Here is a 19,927-nt window from a genome sequence, read left to right as displayed (position 1 = left end):
CCATAATTTCGCTACCTGAGTGAATGCATTTTACTACATGAGTAAAATTTTACATCGTTTACTACCTGAGTAAACTATATCCATCGTTTCATTATCAAATTGTTGTGAACCATTCACCCCTTGTCTTTGTATTTACTAAATTAATTTATTTGTATTTTTCATTATTAAGTCTGTGCGTTAATTAAATCCAATATTTGGATTATATTTACACGCACATATTCATAATTAATTGCTCATGCAAGTCATCCATTATTAAACATTGTATTTAATTCATCGTCAAAAGTGTTCTGTTGCGAATCCGAAAATCCCACCCGGTTATCTTATTACAATCAGTTTGATTCCGATTTTGGAGTCAGTCACACTTGAAGTGTTAGTGTTTTAAGTCTGCAGACGCGTTTTTTGTTGTACTTAGATGTTATTGGAGAGAAAAAGAAAAACAAGCATTTGTTTGGACTGTTCAGTGGAAATAGAAAGTACTCATTATTTGGTCAATATTATTGTTCTGGAAGTGTTATAAATTATTCGAAGGAATTATGGACAAGACCATCTTGCATCTTGACAAAGTCATGGATCTTGGATGACCAGTACATTTCCGGTTTTGAAAGTTATAAGGAACTTTTCATTAATTTAGAACTTTCATAGACCGTTAAACGGACTAGTTTTGGATACACTTCATAATATTGTAAGTTCCTCTCATATTTACATTAAAAACTTTGATGATTAAATCGTTTGTTAATTTAGTTTTGCTTGTCTTTTCTATTATTTAGTGTGTGACCATTAAACTGAATTAAAATAATGACTTCTGTTCTCAAGTACCAAAGTGCTAGTCCTTTAATCAAACATCATCAGATCATTTGCATTTATTTTAAAATATCAAAAATTTGCTCAACCAACAGGGTCTGCTGTTCCACAAATACCAAGCTTGAGTTGTTTTTCGTGTAATAATCAGGATAATAACAACAGCAACATTTTCTATATTAGGAAAATACTCCTAATTTACTATACTTATTGACAAATATTCTAACGTGTCAAGAGACCCAAAGTACCGTTTATTGAGCCCCAAGAATGTTTAAAGCCCAACAGTTTTTGTAACTAATAAGATAAGTACTTGATGTTTTTTTTTTTAATTTTGTGCAAGAGTAATAAAACGTCCTATATTGTCAGTGCCATTACAATATAAACGGTGCGACCTATTTATCACTAAATATTACACCTAAATAACTCAAAATAAGGGAGACAATTATGAATAAATAGGCAGATTGAGAGAGAGAGAGAGAGAGAGAGAGAGAGAGAGAGAGAGAAGAAATAGTCGTACATAAACTATTTTGAAAATGCATTAGCATTTACAAAATATATAAGACTAGTTGCTGAGAGAAGTATCAGATCACACTTCATATTTACATTAATTTTACTATAGTTACAAATGAATATATAGACAATGTAAAATGCGAAATGTTTATTACAGTAGATTTGCATAAAAGTTAAATGTTAGCATGAGGTTTCCACAATAGTCAAACTTACAAATACAAATTGACAAAATTCTAAATAAACTTATACAATCAATGACACACTATATTTTAAAATTAATATTATATAAAAATAAAAGATTGGAAACGCTTTAGAAGTGTGATAAATATTTCCAAAATATGTTTCTTCTCAATTGTCAATGTGATAAGGCACTTAGGAACAAAAATCTCAAAACTAAGACAAGATATATTTCTCTTACCTGTAAAAAGAAAGTCAGAACCTGAAGCCTGCAACGAAGAATTTTGACTAGGCTGTAGAGCGCGGAATGCAGATATTGTTTATTCTATACTGACGGACATTTTCTCTGTCCGTAATAGGTTAATGGCTGATAACACCTAGTTTCAACTTTCGTGTTCTTGAAGCTCGGAGAGCCGTTCGTACTTCCGAAAAACTGTAAAGAGTTCTACAATTTGCAATCTGCTTTGAATATTAATTTAGGGAACATTGCCTACAGTGCAAAACTTAGACTCTGATTGTATAATTTCTCTCATTATGCCTCTGCAATGTAAGAATGCCGTGGAACATAAGAAAACAATTTCTACTTAAGATTCACAATTTGGGTTACAATAATACAGTAATACAATTTTAACAATCATAGTCTTTTTAAAGGTATACAATTTGGAATTACACAATACAAAAATTTTCACAATCATCAATTTTATTAAAATTATACAACTATAAATTAAAATCCTAAAAATTACACTTTATTTAAAATTCCTCAAAAATTGTTCATTAAGTTCCAAGCGTCCGGTCAATAAGGACGCAAAGATCAATATTGGGACATTTGTCAGTGGGCTAAGTTTGAAAATTGTCCTGAAAGAAAATACATTAATATTGATAACACTCATGAAAAAAAATCCTTTTATTCCTTACGTCTTACTTTTGAAAGCAGATGTTTTCGAAAAAGACGCAATCGTGCCATTAAAAGGAACAAACAGTAATATCACTGTAACATTTATATCTGTCTCTACAGTGGAAATGTTGTGACAGAAAAAGCAAATTTATATTGAGTTCACGTAACAAGAGATATGATGCCTCTATGACAAAGAATTAATAACGAAAAATGTTCAGTCACATTAAATTGTCACCAGGTCCTTTTACTAACAAGAGTACCATAAACGGAACATTGCACTCACGCCCTATGTTCATATATCCCTCAATAAGCACTTGCTTTGCATTATTGACCTTGAAGATTACTAGCAATTGATCTCAGTGACCTTGACCTTTTCTCAAGGCAAGGAGTCTTGTCTGAGTTTAACCATGATCATGACATCATGACCTTTGACCCAAATTTAATAGTTTTCTTTCTTACCATAATTTGCAAGGAATCGAAAAGTTTTGGTAGGAGAACTTATTCTGGAACAAATATTATTGTTTGAAATATTTTACCATTTACTTCATAATATATTTCTGCACAATGGTCGGCCGATGTACTTAACATAAAAGCGTACCCTGCCTTTTCTGTAATTTTATGCTAGGTTTATGACAAAAATCAATTTCATAGCACACTGGAAGTTTTCGTTTGGAATGCCTTATATTTTGCTCTCACTGCTGTTGACATAAACTTGTTGCGATGTATCACCTGTATACACAGACACCGAACAACGTTTCAAACTCTTTAAAAATACTTATGTAAAAAAAATGATAAAGGCATTCTAAAAGTAGATTCCGGGACACTCGAAAGCTTATAGCATTAACATCGGACAATATTTCCAAGTAATATTTTGTAATCTACTTTTGAGATAAGATGTAAACCACAACATAGAGGGTTAGGAATATTATATGCAGATAATTGTTTTCCTGTAAAACTTCATACTTGACAGTAACAAACGCTTTAAGGAATAATTTAGTCGGATGGGCAACTAACAGTCGATAGTTACATTATTTTAATCAATATTCATGAACTGAAGGAAAACATACGTTGATGTACACAACCGACGTTACACAAATACACACTAAAAGTATTCATGCGCACATATCACCGTCCAGCGACCTTTTGGAATTTGGTAACGTACAGAAACAAAGAAATGAAATCATACAAAAATTTAGAAGCAAATAAATCTACTAATAAGATACAATCTATAAGAAAAATTACTAAATATAAACAGAATGTATTTATATGTAGTTATGTGATCGAAACGGAAATAATATAAATATACCAGCATATCCATTAATGTGAATACAGGAGTGACTCACTGCTACTATACCGTCACTTATCCGTGTCTTTAAATTATGTTTGTATAGATGTAGAATTGCATGTATATTGCGGGCAAAATCATGTGCAAGGTAAATGAATATTGCCCACGTTTATATGCTCTTGAAAAACAAATACAATTAATTTTACGCAAGCTCTTGTCCAGATATCACAGTTTTTGAAACATTCTTTATACAAATAATGATTTTACTTAAACATTAAATCAAAGATATAGCTAGGTGTGCAACTATTGTAAAATCTTAAAATATTTAATTTTAAACAATGATTGTATGCACTTATCGACAACGAGATGTACCTTTATAAGATGACATGTCCTTAAAAGGGTTTGAATTTTATTTTTACCAACGACAGTAGGCAGTATCATTATATACATATGACCCTCAGTAGAGGGGAAAAACTAGTGGAAAGCGTAGGATCAAGACAAAGTACATATAAATAGATCAATACTAATTGTAGTCCGTTAATAAGGATTGGAACCATTGTTACAGGAGTAATTTCTGCGTTGCGACCATTTTTATTCTTTTTTTGTACAGATATACTCTTTTATTCTCCAGTAAGAAATGCAACAGTAACAAAAAGAACCCATAAGGTCAATGTACGCTTCTTCTTCGTATTCAGATATTTTCACACACACACACACAAACACACACACACACACACACACCTCTATCTCTTTCTGCATAAAGTAATATTGTTGGTAAAAGAATTAAATGATGCATTTGAAAAATATTTTAAAATTTTGAAGCAAAGTGGGGGCAGTTTTCCTTAACATCGAAGACACTTCTCTCTTACCAGTGAAACAAGGTGAAATTGCTGTATAGCATTAGACATTGCATCTGTATAAATATTTATTTTCTGTGCAAAGAACAAACATAACGAAGATAAAAATTGTTCCAGCCAATGGAAAAGTGCCGGCCATCGTGAGTGATTCTGTCCCATTTACCACACTGCAGCCAGGCTCAACGTTTCCCTGAATGTAGTACCATTTGAGAAAGAAATCTAACGTTGTCTGATTGATACAGCTGCCTCCGATGTGTGTAGTTATACAGACGATACTCCCCTTTTGGAACCTGGAAGATAAATCGAGGAAATCACGTACAAGAATTCCCAAAACGTGCCAAATGTACAAATTAACTCTCACTCTCCTCCTCTCTCTCTCTCTCTCTCTCTGTCTGTCTGTCTGTCTCTCTCTCTCTCTCTCTCTCGATTGATTTATTGATCAAAGAAAGACATACAAAAGCATTAAAAAAGACAGAGAACAAACACACACTTAGACATGTACCTAATTACATGACAATATATGCAACTGGTTTTGATTTTGCATCGGAATCGAAAATGAGGTTATTTGTAGGATTGCTGGGCAGACAAAGAGACAAAACATTAAAAATACAGACAATAGAAGTTTCGAATATAAAAGTTACATTTGGACCACTAGTATAATCTGGAACATTCTCGGATGTATGCTAGATTAAAATAATGTGCGACAGGCGGACGTGCAGCACCCGTTTCAACTACCCTGCAGACGTTTTGGTGTGGCTTATTTAAACAATCAGGAAACTTATTAAATTGAGGAGAATCTATTTATCTATATTATATGATACGCTGATACATTTGACAGATACGTAAACGCTTGGCATGTTTATATATGTATGCTAGGTTGAATGGTTGGATGAATAATCAGCAAGATTTATCAAATATGAGGCATTGGCTTGAGAAAGAGAAAAAAATATTTTCCCGGCCCTTACCGGTAAGATATTGAGTTGTTCACACCTAGTGGATTGGCTAGCCGTCGACATGCACTCATAATTAGAGTTGAACGCTGGGGAAGAAATAGCGCATATTCAGTCATTATTACACGTAATTCATTCATCTTATGCCGTTATATGAAGCCTGCGAGTAAGTGAAAGAAATCATTTCAAACTGACTGCCTTATTTAAAACAATTTGCAGACACATAGCCTTCACCATGTATCGATATGTAGACATGAACGCTGAAAAAGAGACTAGCTCGTATTCATTAAGCTTAGTTACTGAATTATAAGCAAAAAAATAAACGATTTTAAGTAGTATGGGGCTAGGTACGGCTAGCCCCCCCCCCCCTTTCCCTGGCCTTATAAAGAGTTTCCTTATTAATGTAATGCATTTTAAAGTCCCATACGTAGTCTAAAATTTTATTGTCTAATTTATCTAATGTAATGTTACTAATATCTGTGGATTTTAGGATATAATTTATATTTGCGTACATATATGTTTTTGTCACTTGGGCTCGTTCCATGAGGCATAAAGGCGTTAGTGCCCAGATGTTCACATTTTATTTTATCTCCTCTTCCTTTTTTTTTACAGTTTTCTTTTTCTTCATTTACTCCAAAGTATACTCCTAGTGCTTTGACTCCTTCTTTTATAAGATGTGGGGGTAATCCTAAGTGTTTACCTCTCCAGTCTCCTATTTTCATAATTTCTGTTTTTTCATGATCGATTTGAGATCCTGATGCTTCTCCAAATCTTTTAAATTCCCTCATTAAGTGCTTAAAGGAATTGGAATCTCGTATAAAGTTTGTGCAATCATCTGCATGTTGTAGCATTTTTACCTCCTCTTTTATATTTGGAACTTTAATACCTACTATGTCTTTGTTAAGTTTCATGCTAACGTTTAGCATCTCGATTGCTATTACGTATAATAACATTGACAGTGGGGATCCTTGCCTCACTGATCTTTGGATGTCAAATTTATCTGTCACGGCTCCGTTAACCTGTACCTTTGAGGTTATTTTATCATACAGGATTTTAGTCCATTTTCGGAAGTTACTCACGAAACCAAATTTTTCTAACACTTTTTGTATATAGTTATGTTAAATTCTATCGAATGCTTTTTCTTCATCAAAAAGTACCATAGCAGCTTTTTGTCCATTGTCTTGTATGTAATCTATTATTATTTTTTTTTGGGGGGGGGGGGCACCAGCCAGATGCCCCCCCCCCCCACTTAACCAAAGAGTAAAGTTGTTTTATGTGCGTATGTTTGCCCCATGATATGTTGTTTGTATTCTTTAGAAAAGGATTCCGAACAAAAATTTGTTTAGAGTAAATTTTGTCGGGGTATTTTTTAGAGCCCTAGTGTTTTCTACAGGTTTGATTTTCCGAATCGGTTTCATTCACCGTCTTCAAAATTTCATCCCTGGTTTTCTAGTTGACCTTGGCTAGAGGTCCCCTACATCTCGTGTGTGCTATATGTGTATAATGCTATATTGTTTGTATGCCATATGATGTATTTGTTGGGATAGCCATCTATTTCAAATTTTACCCAGTTGTCTTATTTCTTTGAGAGAAATATAATTATTATATATTTATATAATTTTTTATTATTTTTTTAAATATTTTTTTATATTTATTATAACTTTAGAATTTTGCCGAAGAACGGTGCGTTAATTTTTATAAAAATAAAGCCTGGTGTTTTATGCGTGTGCTAATATGTGTCGTTCTTCGTTATAATTTCTTTTTTTTAAATATATTAGGTCGGCAGGCGTCGAGTTGGGATCCATACTCTTTTTATTCCTCTGTACTTCTCCCCGCTCGAGTTGGGTCGCCTTTTCAGTTTTTATTTGAGCCAAATGAATCCGCAAGATATATTTTCATTTGGAAAAAAAATTTAAAACAAGAAAAGCTATGTCCCTTCCGGGTTCTATCCTTTCGGGTTAGTATCATAGCTGTCCCTCTCTTTTGTCTCTATAAAAGTGTTACTCTATGGAAGTGTTACTCGTTTCATTTTCCTATGACTATTACCTGTCCACAGGCTTTCATTGTATCTATTATGTATTCTGTTTCTGCATAGAGTGGTTTTTTTTGGTCAAAGTTACCATCTAAATATAATATGTTTTGGTATTTGTATTTTTCCCTCTTACATATTTCACTTATTAACTTCATTCTTTTTGCTTTCCTTTCTTCACATTCTATCATTGTATGTTTTTTGCTAAAAATTGCTTTTTTACACAGTGGACATTTCGGCGGTTCTCTGACCATATGCCGTCGCACTGCAACCTCTCCTGTCAACTACGCATTATGCATGTATTTGAAGCAGAGGCTTTGTATTTTAAGCGAACCTAATTTCGTCCAATTTCCCCAAGCCCTTTCCCAATTTACATATAAGTTTTCCTGTTCTACTTTGTTTTTTTGTTTTCTAGTGAATGTGTCCCTTAGCCATTTGAAAGTTAATTTCTCATCCATCTCCCACAGCTCTTTGATATCCCTATATTTTTGTAATAATTCTTTTATACCCCTAAATTTTCCAGTTTTTTAACTAACTTATTATTCTGGTATATGTCTTTTCTGTTTCTTAAAAAATCCCAAACCAATAAATGTATATTCCCTCCCATGGTGATTTTGGTTCTGCCGATAATTTTTAAATCTGTTTAATATGTTCGCGTATTTAATTATTGTCGGGTTTGGTATTGCTAGCCCCGCCCCCCCCCCCCCTTTCCATCGATTTGTAAAGTGTTTCTTTCTTTATGTAATGCGTTTTAAAATACCATATATATTCTATTATTGGATTATCACTTTTATTTAATATTTTATTATCTATATCAATGGATTTTAATATGAAGTTTACATTTGTATACATGTATGTTTTGGCAACTTGGGCCCGTTCCAGGAGGCAAAGTGGCGTCAACGCCCATATATTTACATTTTCATTTATTTTTCCCATCATTTTCTTATAATTTTCATTTTCTTCTCCTTTCCCGAAGTAAATTCCTAATGCTTTGACTTTTTCTTTAATTAATTGGGTAGGTAAACCAAAGTGTTTGCCCTGCCAGTTTCCTATTTTAAGACTTTCACTTTTTTCCTGGTTTATTTTCGACCCTGAGGCTTTGCCAAATTCTTCAAATTCCTTTACTAGGTGTATGAATGATTATGGGTCTTTTATAAAGTTTGTGCAATCTGTGTTTAGGAGGGAGATGGGCCTCCATTTTTTTAGATCCTCTCTATCTCCCTTCCTCATATATATTAATTTAATAATCCCATCCCTCACAGTTTTTGTCATGGTGTCGTTTCTTAATATGATATTGTTAAACAACCATTCTAAGATGGGCGAAAACTTGCAGCAGAATTTAGAATAAAATTCCGCTGTGAGTCCATCTCCACCTAGGGATTTTCCTTTAGTTTGCATTTTTATAATGTTCATTATTTCCTCTGTCGAGATGAAATCATCATACAAGCCTTTGTGTTCTGATGAGATCACTTCGCATTCTACATCTTGTAAATACTTGTCTATTATTTTATCTTCTATTTCCTGAGATTTATATAAGTTTGTATAGAAATTGTTTACATGTTCCAAAATTTCTTTTTTCTCTGTTATTTTCCCATTTCTAATTTTTAGGCTTTCTATACATTTATCTCCCCCTCTTCTGAGTTCTTCCCTTCTGTAGAGACCTTCTGCCTTTTTATAGATTGTGGTGAGTTTTCCAGCTTTTATTTCTTTACTTTTTTGTTATTCCTCCAATATTATTCTTATTTTATTTTTAAGTATTTTTTCCAGCTCTGGTGTATTCTCTTTTTTCAATTATCTTTCTATTGCCTCTTTCTCCATTCTTTGTTTAGTTACTCTAATTTTTGAATATTTTATTGCCATTTTTTTGAAGGTATTTTTTAGTTTGTCCCATTCTTGAATGATGTCTATGTTTCCTTTCTCTACGAATGTTTTTGTTTCTTCTTTTATTTGAAAAAGCAAGATATCAAATTTTAGGTTTTCATTATATATTTTTAGAATTTTTTCTTTATTGATCCCATTTACATTAATTGACAAAACACGGAAGTTTGTTCCCTCCATTTTTGTTCATCCCAGGTAGCCGCTTTTATGGTTGCATGAAGAATTGACTTATATTTTTTGAAATGTTTTCTATTCCTAAGATTATGTTTATGTTTAATGATTTATTTCAATTTAGTTTAGTTTATGTTTGGGGGCGCTTGGCGCCCCCCCCCCCTTTAATTGTGCTGTTTTGTGGAGTATCTGTCAGGTTTTCGTCTGTTTCATTTGTGTTATCTATAATGCTTACTGTCTCCATGTCTGTTATCGTTTCCCTTGTGTTTTCCGTTTGTTGCGTTCCGTCCATGTCACTTTCAATCTCTGTCCCAGTTTCGTTGTTCTCGTCGCTGTCTTCTTCATCTTCTATTTCACTATCATTTTCGCTATCGCTGTCGCTTCTGTTATCCGTATCTGTTTGTTCATCTGTGTCATTTCTCCATTCTGCTTTCTTTTCCTTTCGTGTTGCATTTCGTAAGAGTTTCTCCTCATTTTTGTTATGCGCTGTTTCTGGAGTGTCAGTTCTTATTTCCTCTAACACTCCATCCTGTAATGAACTTGAGCCTGATAGTACTTTCCTTTTCCTCTCCATCTTTTGGTGGATTGGTGTTGACGTTATCAGGGTCATCCCAGAGATCTCTAATTTGTCTTCAGTTTCTTTCTCTTCCTGTAGTGAGTTTTCTTCCTACTGCAGGAGTGCAAATCTATTTTTAATTTGCCCCTTATTGGGGGTGGCTTGGGTGCCAGTCTTATTTGGGCTCAGTATGTTTGCCCATTCTGTGTTTTCTTGTACTTGTTCTGTTGGACTGGTTATTTCCCTTTGTTTAATTTCTCTACAGAGGCTTGTTATTTCATTCTCTTTTCTGGTCTGTGCTATTAGTTCTATTATTTGTGCTTCACTCTCTTGTTGTTGTTGCACTATTGGTGTTGTTGTTGCTGCTTTACTCGCGTATGTGGATTCCTTTGGTACTGTAGGTTGGGCGTTGCATTGGTTTGGATTATGTCCGACTGATTTACATTTGGGGCATGGTCTATCCATTTCGCACCCTCTATACCAAGATTTCAATCTAAACCCCATAACACAGAAGTAGGTAGGTATTTTCCGTGCTTCCTCTTTTGGCATTATGAGTATTCTCACTCCGGGCTTTATGGGTCCGAAGCCCCATATGGTTGCCAATTTGTGTGCTTTGACCTTAGTTCCCAATTTCCTCTCTATCTTCTTCTTTATTTCTTCTGTGTCGATTTCCAGCGGTAATCCTGATACAAAGACTTCCATCATCTTCTCTTCAATCTGTCTGCTAAATGGCGGATTTGTCTCTACCTGTGCTGCCAGTCCTTTCACCTCAATAGTTTTCCATGTGAGCAATGGTACTTTGTATTCCTTAGGATACAATACATATTTATTGTATCCTCCGTTCTGCAAACCGTCGATCTTTCCGATAACTACTCCCATTGTGTTGAGGTCAGTTAAAATCTCCCCTTGCTTGGGAGCATTGGTTATATTTCCAAAGTTAATAGTTTGGCAGCCGGGGCTTGGGGTGGGGGTGGGTGGGTGGGTGGGGGGTAAGCCAATAAAACCCTGTTTTCCATTTTTGTTTGAAAGTAGTCGCTCAGTTTTGACCCACTGGGTTTGCTTGAGGAGCCTATTATGCCAAGGTCTGCGTTTTCCTGATCCATTTTATCTTTTGAATAGTACTCAGATTTTGATTGTTGTTGCACAATAAGGTCTCACACCACTATTGTTAGAAGTTAGTATACTTTTTCATTGGTTCGAAAGAAACAAGGCGGTCAATGTGAACTAATTTTGTGCACAATATTTTCAACACTAGATTGTCAATTCATTTGTTTGTGTCGCTCAGGGTCCCGAGTTCAGAAACATAGATTTAGGTCCAAAATGAATGTAAAAAAATATAGCAAGGAAAAACTAAGTATTTGTTTCCCCACAAGGGGGGAAACAAAACACAATGCAATACAATACAAAGGTTATACAAAAACAACTAACCTGTCTTGAGAGTTTATCACTTTGCTCCCATCACTTTGCTCAGTATTACCCGACGACCTGGCGCATCATACTATAGAAATGATCCCTAATAGTATGATTTATTATTGTTCTTATATTTAATATATTATTTTGAATATCCCTTCCTTTTGGTCCACATGTCTGATTAATGTTTATAATTTTATCCATACCTTTCTTAACTCTAATTGCTAAAAGTTTACTTAATATTTTATAATCCATATTCAGGAGGGAGATGGGCCTCTAATTTTTAAGTTCTTCCCTGTCTCCCTTCCCTTTGTATATTAAAATTATTATCCCCTCTCTCATACTTTCTGACATTTTCTCATTTCTTAGTAGAATGTTATTGTATAACCATTCCATTATGGGCGACAACTCTCCACAGAATTTCATGTAGAAATCTGGGTAGAGTCCATCTGCACCTGGTGATTTCCCTTTATTGAAAGTTTGTACACTTTCTATTATTTCTTCTTGCGAGATGAAATCATCACATAAACCTTTATGTTCTGATGATATCATCTCGCATTCGATGTCTTGCAGATATTCGTCAATTTTGTTATCTGCAATTCCGTCTGTTTTATATAAGTTACTGTAAAAATCATTTATGTGGTTCATAATCTAAATTTTATCTTTAGTTACTTTATTTCCCGTAGTTTTTAAGCTATCTAGAATTTTTTCTCCCCCCTTTCTTATCTCTTCCCTCTTATATAAACCCACTGCCTTTTTATATACTTCTATTTTACTGGCCGTTCTGATAGCTATCTTGCTCGGGTGTTGGCAGGCCACTCAAACTTTTCCCGCCCAGTATAACTAATAAATTGTAGGATTCAGTGTCAACACTTCCTAATATTTTCAACGGGTTCTCAGATGTCAGCAAAATATCTTTCACAGTGTGCCAGTTATAATGTAAGTTATATCGTTCCACTTTAATTACAGATGACAAAGTCTACACCAACCAACATAGCACATTCAGCTACTAGATGGTACTGGCCATTAAAACTTAACGGGGGATGCTGTGATTTTCATTTCAGCTTTAATATTTTTTTCATCGAACTCAACGTTACATTTTCATATTATTTAATCAAATCAATATGGTGCAATTTTCACAAAAACATATATCGATTAAAGGGAGATAACGTTTTCGGGAATCGACATCCGGGGATGTTTATAAGAACTAACAGGCCCCTGCCCCATTATCATTATATCCACTGGTTCATATTATAATTGTGATATACCGTGATACGTATGCGGTATGTCCAGAAATATCGCTGTAAAACGTGATTAAATTAAATTTAGATAACGGCGTTAACTTGTTGCACGCAATTGAGTCTTAGCCCGGTTGTAAAATAACTGTCGCGGTGCCGAAGCTTGTTTTGCGCATTTATTTGCCATATGAACAACCGTGCAGCCGTACTCCGAACCGTGTTGGTAATCACTGACAACCACGACTATGTATATTGACCTACCGACGACATAAATGACAGCAATCGTTGATCTTCAGGCAATGATGATGTCAGCAAAGGCATAAAAACCACGGAATAGTCAGTTTAATTTGCCCGTTCGGCACCATGGTCGCAACTACATTTGTGCCTTCAGAGTGTGAGATTACTTCGTGGTCAGTGCTACACTGTGTCAGAATAATTGAGTGTTTATTACGGAATATAACTTTTCTTACACTCGTGCATGTCGTGGTGACGTTCACGTTGTCCAGTCGATCCTTGATTTTTATCGATAAATGATGTATCAGGCGTTGTTGAATAACACCATGATTCCGTTGTTGACAAAACCATATTTTTCCTCAGCTTCGTATGGATTACCGACAGTCTAGAGCGCACGTGTATCTTCAACACTTACTAGACAATGTGACCACCTCTGGTTTTAAGATGCAGCGTGATATATTGGTTGGCTCGTTTTTGTGTACTTTGTTGCCAGGCCTGCCACTCTGTAAACACACGGACGGGAAATAGCAAGCTCATCTTTGTTATCACGAAGATATTGCTGCAGCGCTGACTAATTTTGCGGACGTTCCACCACATGTGAAGGTCAAGTGGTGGTTCAACAACAGGCTCGATTTGGAATTATTGTCGCTGTTGTTCCTCCGTGAGCATGCTATTATCAATTTCCGAGAGGAGATTATTTCATTCAAAGTCCATCGTGGGAAAGCAAACGAGCAAGTTTTTGTCACTCTGCGAATGTCATGATGTATGTATGTATGCATATATATATATATATATATATATATATATATATATATATATATATATATATATATATATATATATATATATATATATATATATATATATATATATATCAGAACAAGATGGCCGCTATCGCTTAACCGGCTTGATGCAGCTGTTCCGTTTTTTGTGCCGTTTTCATGATATTTATGCTTGTTGCCTGTCTTCGTCTACGTTTTTGTGTTGATTATGTACTGGCTGTTCAGTTCGTATGTGTTTCTTCATCTCCTTGTTTTGGAAACGAGAACAATTATACTTTTTCTCAGCTGTCTTGCTCCACTGCTACAGCTTCTATTTGAACAAACCGCCATCACGTGATACTCGCCAGTCAACCCGTTTATGTTATGATGGACCCTCATTAATTGCTTTCAATGACCACTCCTTGGCTCTCCACACTACATTGTGATCTAGACGAAACGAACTGGGACTACATTCATCATTACCTAAATGTAAACAGAAGCGATAAAAGAAATGTTGTTTCAAAGCTGGCCGGCGTAGAACAGGAAGAAAAATTCTAGTTATCTCCCTTATGCCCTTTCCGGCTCGACAATTTAAAAATTCGACCGTTAATTTAGATAACCTAATTCAAATCCCTATTAATTCGTCATCCTTCGTGTCAACTATCGAAGTGATACCTCTGCATATTGCATTATTCAATGCCCAATCAGTAGGACCACCGGAAAAGTGCACAGAAATAGTTCATTTTGTCAATGACCAGAATATTGAAGACTTTTTCCTGACAGAAACATGGCTAAAAATATCAGGCGATGAGCCCAAGTGTGCGGATCTAACACCCACTGGTTACTCCATCAAATCGTTCCCCCGTAACTCTCGCGGACGTGGAATTGCTGTCATCACAAAGAACTCCATGATAAAACGTCTTAACCACAACACAACATTCATTTTCGACCACACATCGTTTGAACTAGTCCAAACCACACTCACACAGGGGTAAAGATCAGTCCAGTTTTTTGCCTATACCCCCCTCCTCCTAGTAGAAAAAACAAGCTGACTGAATCTCTCTTTTTGGAGCAGTTTCCGAATCTCCTGGAGTATGGAAATTCGATAGGTGGCAGCCTGATTATTCTTGGAGATTTCAACTTTCACTTTGACTGTCCTGGAAACCCAAACACATCAAAACTCATAGATTCCATTAATGTTTTCAACCTCCAACAGTCAGTTAACCAACCCACCCATAAACATGGTCACATTTTAGACTGGATTCTTCACAGACCTGATAACATTCTACGGTCCTCACTGGTATCCCATGAACTTGCATCAGATCACCTCTGCATTATATGCCATATTGACGTATCAGTCCCTAATCCGCCACCTTTATCTGCTTCTAAGAGAAACCTCCGTATGATAAATAGAACCAAACTAATGCATGACATCCAAGAAAACCTAACAACTTGCTTACTAGTAGTGAATGGGGTCACTATAGGGACAATGGGACTTACCATTAAAAACACCCCTGGGTCACTATAGAGACTATGTAAATTTAACATGTGAAAATTGCTGGGTCACTATAGGGACAAGGGAATTTAACATGGGAATAGATTTTGGGTTTGTCTAGGGACAAGGGGAATTTAACATGGGAGAAAAAAACTACTTTAGGGACAAGGGGAATTGAACATGGGAGAAAAAAATAGCAATTATAGGGACAAGGGGAATTTAACATGGGATTTTTTTTTGTTATTTATAAAAATAAAAAAAAATAAAAAAGGGGTAGGCAATTGAAAGTCTATCTCTTTTCGAGAGATGTGAGTGGCCCTGAAAAGGGCCTTTGGTTTTCTTCTTCTAATTTCTTCTATTTCTCCACCAGCTTCTTATTTTCTGTCCTACACTTTTTCTCTTCTTTTCTTTCTTTTCTTCCTTCTTTTTTTTTTCTTTCTTCTTCTCCTCTTCTTTCTTCCTCTTCTCATTTTCTTCTTCTTTTTCAATTTTTTCGTTCCATGCTCTCATCCTTATCCTTTCCTCTTCATCCTCCTTCTCCTCCTTTATTTCTTTCAACAGATCACTGATCATTTCCTTTACTTTTCGTAAGTTGTTAATCTCCATCTTCACTCGATGGGGGCTATAAGAATAGTGATCCTCGTTTAAGTTAACTAACATTTGCTCCATCATACCCAAATTGTCCAGGACGTCTTGCAATGTTTTCATTTTATCAAACTGGTTCGAAGCCATCTTCTTTTTTATTCTTTGCAGAATGGTGTGAATGACGAACGTTGTGGGTTCTTATAGTTAAAGTGCGGACGTGAAGGAAAACATCCCTCTAAGACACAAAATTTATATTACCTAGATCATTACTTAAAACGCGCGGACGTGAATGAAAACATCCCCTACTTTTCTCATTTCATATTATCTACTATCCACATATATTAATCAGCAATAAACAAACCCCAAATCTACTATCCACACACGCAAAGTATTACAATGAAACCCAAATCTACTATCCACACACGCAAAGCATTAAAATTAAACCCAAATCTACTATTCACATAAACGTACGTGAGCGCTTACAAATAAACACACAAACACAAGAAAAAAGAGTCAGTGTTTATATTCACACTACTCTACATACACACATTGGCAAATCGATTACTATTTCTTGTCTAGAGTATTGGGTAGCCCTGAAAAGGGCTGTTTGTTTTTTGAACTCCATGACACCTGGTTAATGATGGCACCTTCTAGGCCTGGCACCACACACACATCTTCTTCCCCAGTCTCCTTTCACTCTTTTTGGGGGGAGAGCAGAGGCGGGATAAGTGGCTTCAGAATCCCAATCTTCTGACTCTGGGATTCTGAAATTTCCTCTCTCCTTTTCTTCCTCTTCTGTGTTTCTTCTCTCCTCCTCTTCTTTGTTTCTTCTCTCCTCCTCTTTCATTCTTCCCTCTTCTACTATGGCCTCTGCAGCCATCTCATTCACTATACGCCTGGCATATTCCAGGTGTACATGAAGTTCAAGCAGTTTTGCTGGTCTGGTGTTCATTCTCTTGATCAATCAACAAAGGTAGCTAGACTGCCGAGCGATTTTCAATTTATAGTGAAAGCGCGGACGTGAAAGAAAACATCCCCTAAAACAAAATTTATATTATCTAGATTATGACCAAGCAACGCGCTGACCTAAAAGAAACACTCACTCACTTTTTTATACTACCCATCACTATTCTAAAAATTTTCATTAATCACTTCAATATACTATTCACATATGCAAAGAAATCACACCCCAAATCTACTCTCCACGCACGTCAAACAGCAAAAATATGATCATTATCTACTATCCACACAAACACATACAATCACACCAGAAAAGAGTTAGTGTTTATATTCACACTACTCTACATACACGCATTGGCAAATCGATTGTTATTTCTTTTCTAGAGTATTGGGTAGCCCTGAAACGGGCTGTTTTTTTGCTTGTGTGAAGTTGAAGCTAGGGCGATCTTTTAGTTTCTAAGAATGCGACGTCCTCTGATGATAGACTTTCTGACGATAGGTCTGCTTCTTCGGAAAGAGAAGAACTCTTTGGTGTCGATACGACAATCGACAAAGCCTCTGTCAGGTTCAGGTTCCTGCTGCTGCTGTTGCTGCTCTCTCTGCTGTTTCTGAAGTCTGTACTTCTCTGTTCATTCTTCTTTCTCCATGTTCACTTCTTCTCTGAAGAGCTCTTCTATCAGGTCTTCAGTGACTTTTAAGATTCTCACATTCTCTATCTCTTCTGGCTTCGGTATCAGACTGTGTCTGACCCTATGCAAATTCACGTAGGCTTCGTTTAGCTTAGCTAGTTTGGAGCACATCTTCGTGGGAGGATGAGTCGACAATGGATGGTTAGACTGGAGGCTGCCCCCCGGCTTTAAAGTCAAAGCCCGGACGTGAAGGAAAACATCCCTCTACGGTTTTCGAGCCGCAACTTTCAATGAGTGTCATGAGAGGGATAGTAAGAAGTCGAAGAGCATGAATCAAAATTCTTATAGCCAAACAAAAGACAAAGGCATTTATTTCAAAACACAACATTTTTTATTCAAAATCATTTAACACCTACAAACAACAGTAACATTTTTAACAATAATCCAACAATATAACATCAAACATTTGTTTCAAATCACAAACATTTTTTCAATTAAAACTCTACTTTAAACAGGGCTGACAACGTTGTGAATGAAATTGTGATTTCCACTGTTGGAAGTCATTAGGCCATTGATGGACACTACATTTCCTAGCTTGAGACAAAAGATAAGCATAATGGTCACAAAACCATTGATCTACTTTCACATCGTTTCTAGAAGAAGAACGAGGATCAAAATGAGTCACTAAATGTTCTAAGGAATAGCCCAGGCTGCGATGATGCAGAAAATACACACAACATTGTCCACACACCAAGGAATCTGTGCGTTGTAATTTCACATTATTGAATCGGGTGGTCTGAGCATTTCTTCTCATAAAGTCAATGATATCGTCTTCCAAAGGAGGCAATCCGTACGAATCGAAATATTCCACATATCCTTCTTGAGGAAAGTAGACGGCTACCCAGTGGGTTCCTGGGAGATGACTTTCGTCCGTGTTGATCACATAAGCTTGATGGTCTTGAGGTTTGCGATGAGGGAGTTCATCTTTAGCACAGACGACAGGATTCAAAGAAGCCGTGTACGAACTGTGGTTCAAAAGCTAATAAAGTTCCCAGGTATCCATTGATTTGTGTTTTTTTTTCTTCTTCACAGGTAATGATAAGTGATCAATTCGATCCTGACTTTTTGCTTGAAAATGTCTGACAAGTAAAAGGCGTTTAGCTTCGTCTCCCCACTCTGATTCAGAAGAGCTTCGATACGATGGATCTCTTGAGTGGTTAATGGTGGACAAGAATGTTCACGCAAGTCTTTATACCACTGATGCAACACGACTTCGTCCGGGATGAGACTCCAAGCTTCGTCCAGATACTCGTCCAATTTTTCTTCTTGACTCAGCATCAGGCATTTATCGTGTTGAATTTGACTGGGATGATCGTTTTGACATCCATAGCAATCTTTCTTGATCAATTCCGTTAATTTTTCGACCAAGTGTTTGGCAAAACAGGAGACTAAATGGGCTTCTTGTTCTGGCCATCTTGACTTCATCATGATAACTTCTTCGTCTTTGTCTTGAGATTCTTCTTCCCCGGTCTCCTCACATTCCATCTTCAAAGTTTCTCCACTAGGTAAAGAGGGATAACAATCTTCCATGGCTTCTAATAGTCTAGAATGACTTCTCTCAAACTGTTGATTTCTATGGTATTGTCAAATGCTGCATACAGGAGGACGTTCACTGTTACATCAGGGTCTCGGTTTGCAAACTGAATTTCCACACGAATCTGACCGGATTTTATAGGGTGGAAATGTCCCTCGTCGCTGCCTTGGTCTGGAGTGAAATCAAAACCCCACAAAGCATTGCCTCCTGCATAATCCTCGTACGTAATACCGTGACTGGTGTTGGTTCCTAACTGTCCCGTGGCTTCGTACAGGGACAAGTACGATCTCAAATAATTCTTCGCGGCACCAAAGTTAGGTTCAAAGGGTCGGGTACACAAGGTCTTGCCATCACGACTGACTTCGATCTTGGACACGCCAAAATGTTGAAACTCAAAAGGGTTTTCGTTGTACATTCCGTTGAAGGCTGAATTCCTGACGATACCAACAATCAAACGCTTGGGTAACTGTCCTTGGAACAGATGATCTTCGATCATAGATCGCTGTCCAGCAGGAATGGTGAACGTTTTCACTTCTACGCGTCGTATCGGATACTTGGCGGTCGTTCTACTGAACGTCTGACTGACGTCGTTTCCCACTTTGGGTAACACATCCACACGACGCACGTAAAGTCGGGCTTCTTGAATAATAGTTTTGTATTCATTGGCATGGGCCATCAAATGGAAAGCGGCACTGCTACGATTCAGTCTCAGACGGATATCCACCCCGTTGAGCAAATACTTTTCTTGTAACCACATGTCCAAATGCAAACGATCGATCAGTTCTAAGCTTCGCCCTTGCAGAATTTTCTTACGACGGTCGTTAAACCCCACATTGTGAGGATTGTCATCTTCTGTGAGGGCTGTGTCGGTAAACGTGCCTATACCTGCCGTGTCAGGTTTCCATACCACGCAAG

General features: G+C 36.4%; 1 pseudogene; it reads right to left on the bottom strand.

Annotated features, from left to right (window-relative positions):
• Nucleotides 1-11,457: 11,457 nt before the first annotated feature.
• LOC149799237 (small nucleolar RNA U3) lies at nt 11,458-11,635 on the bottom strand (annotated as a pseudogene).
• Nucleotides 11,636-19,927: the final 8,292 nt, after the last annotated feature.

This window comes from Sinohyriopsis cumingii, chromosome 5, assembly GCF_028554795.1.
Source record: "Sinohyriopsis cumingii isolate HCF-2022 chromosome 5, ASM2855479v2, whole genome shotgun sequence".
In the NCBI taxonomy this organism is placed as follows: Eukaryota; Metazoa; Mollusca; class Bivalvia; order Unionida; family Unionidae; genus Sinohyriopsis; species Sinohyriopsis cumingii.
This window is presented reverse-complemented; position numbering and strand designations above follow the sequence as displayed.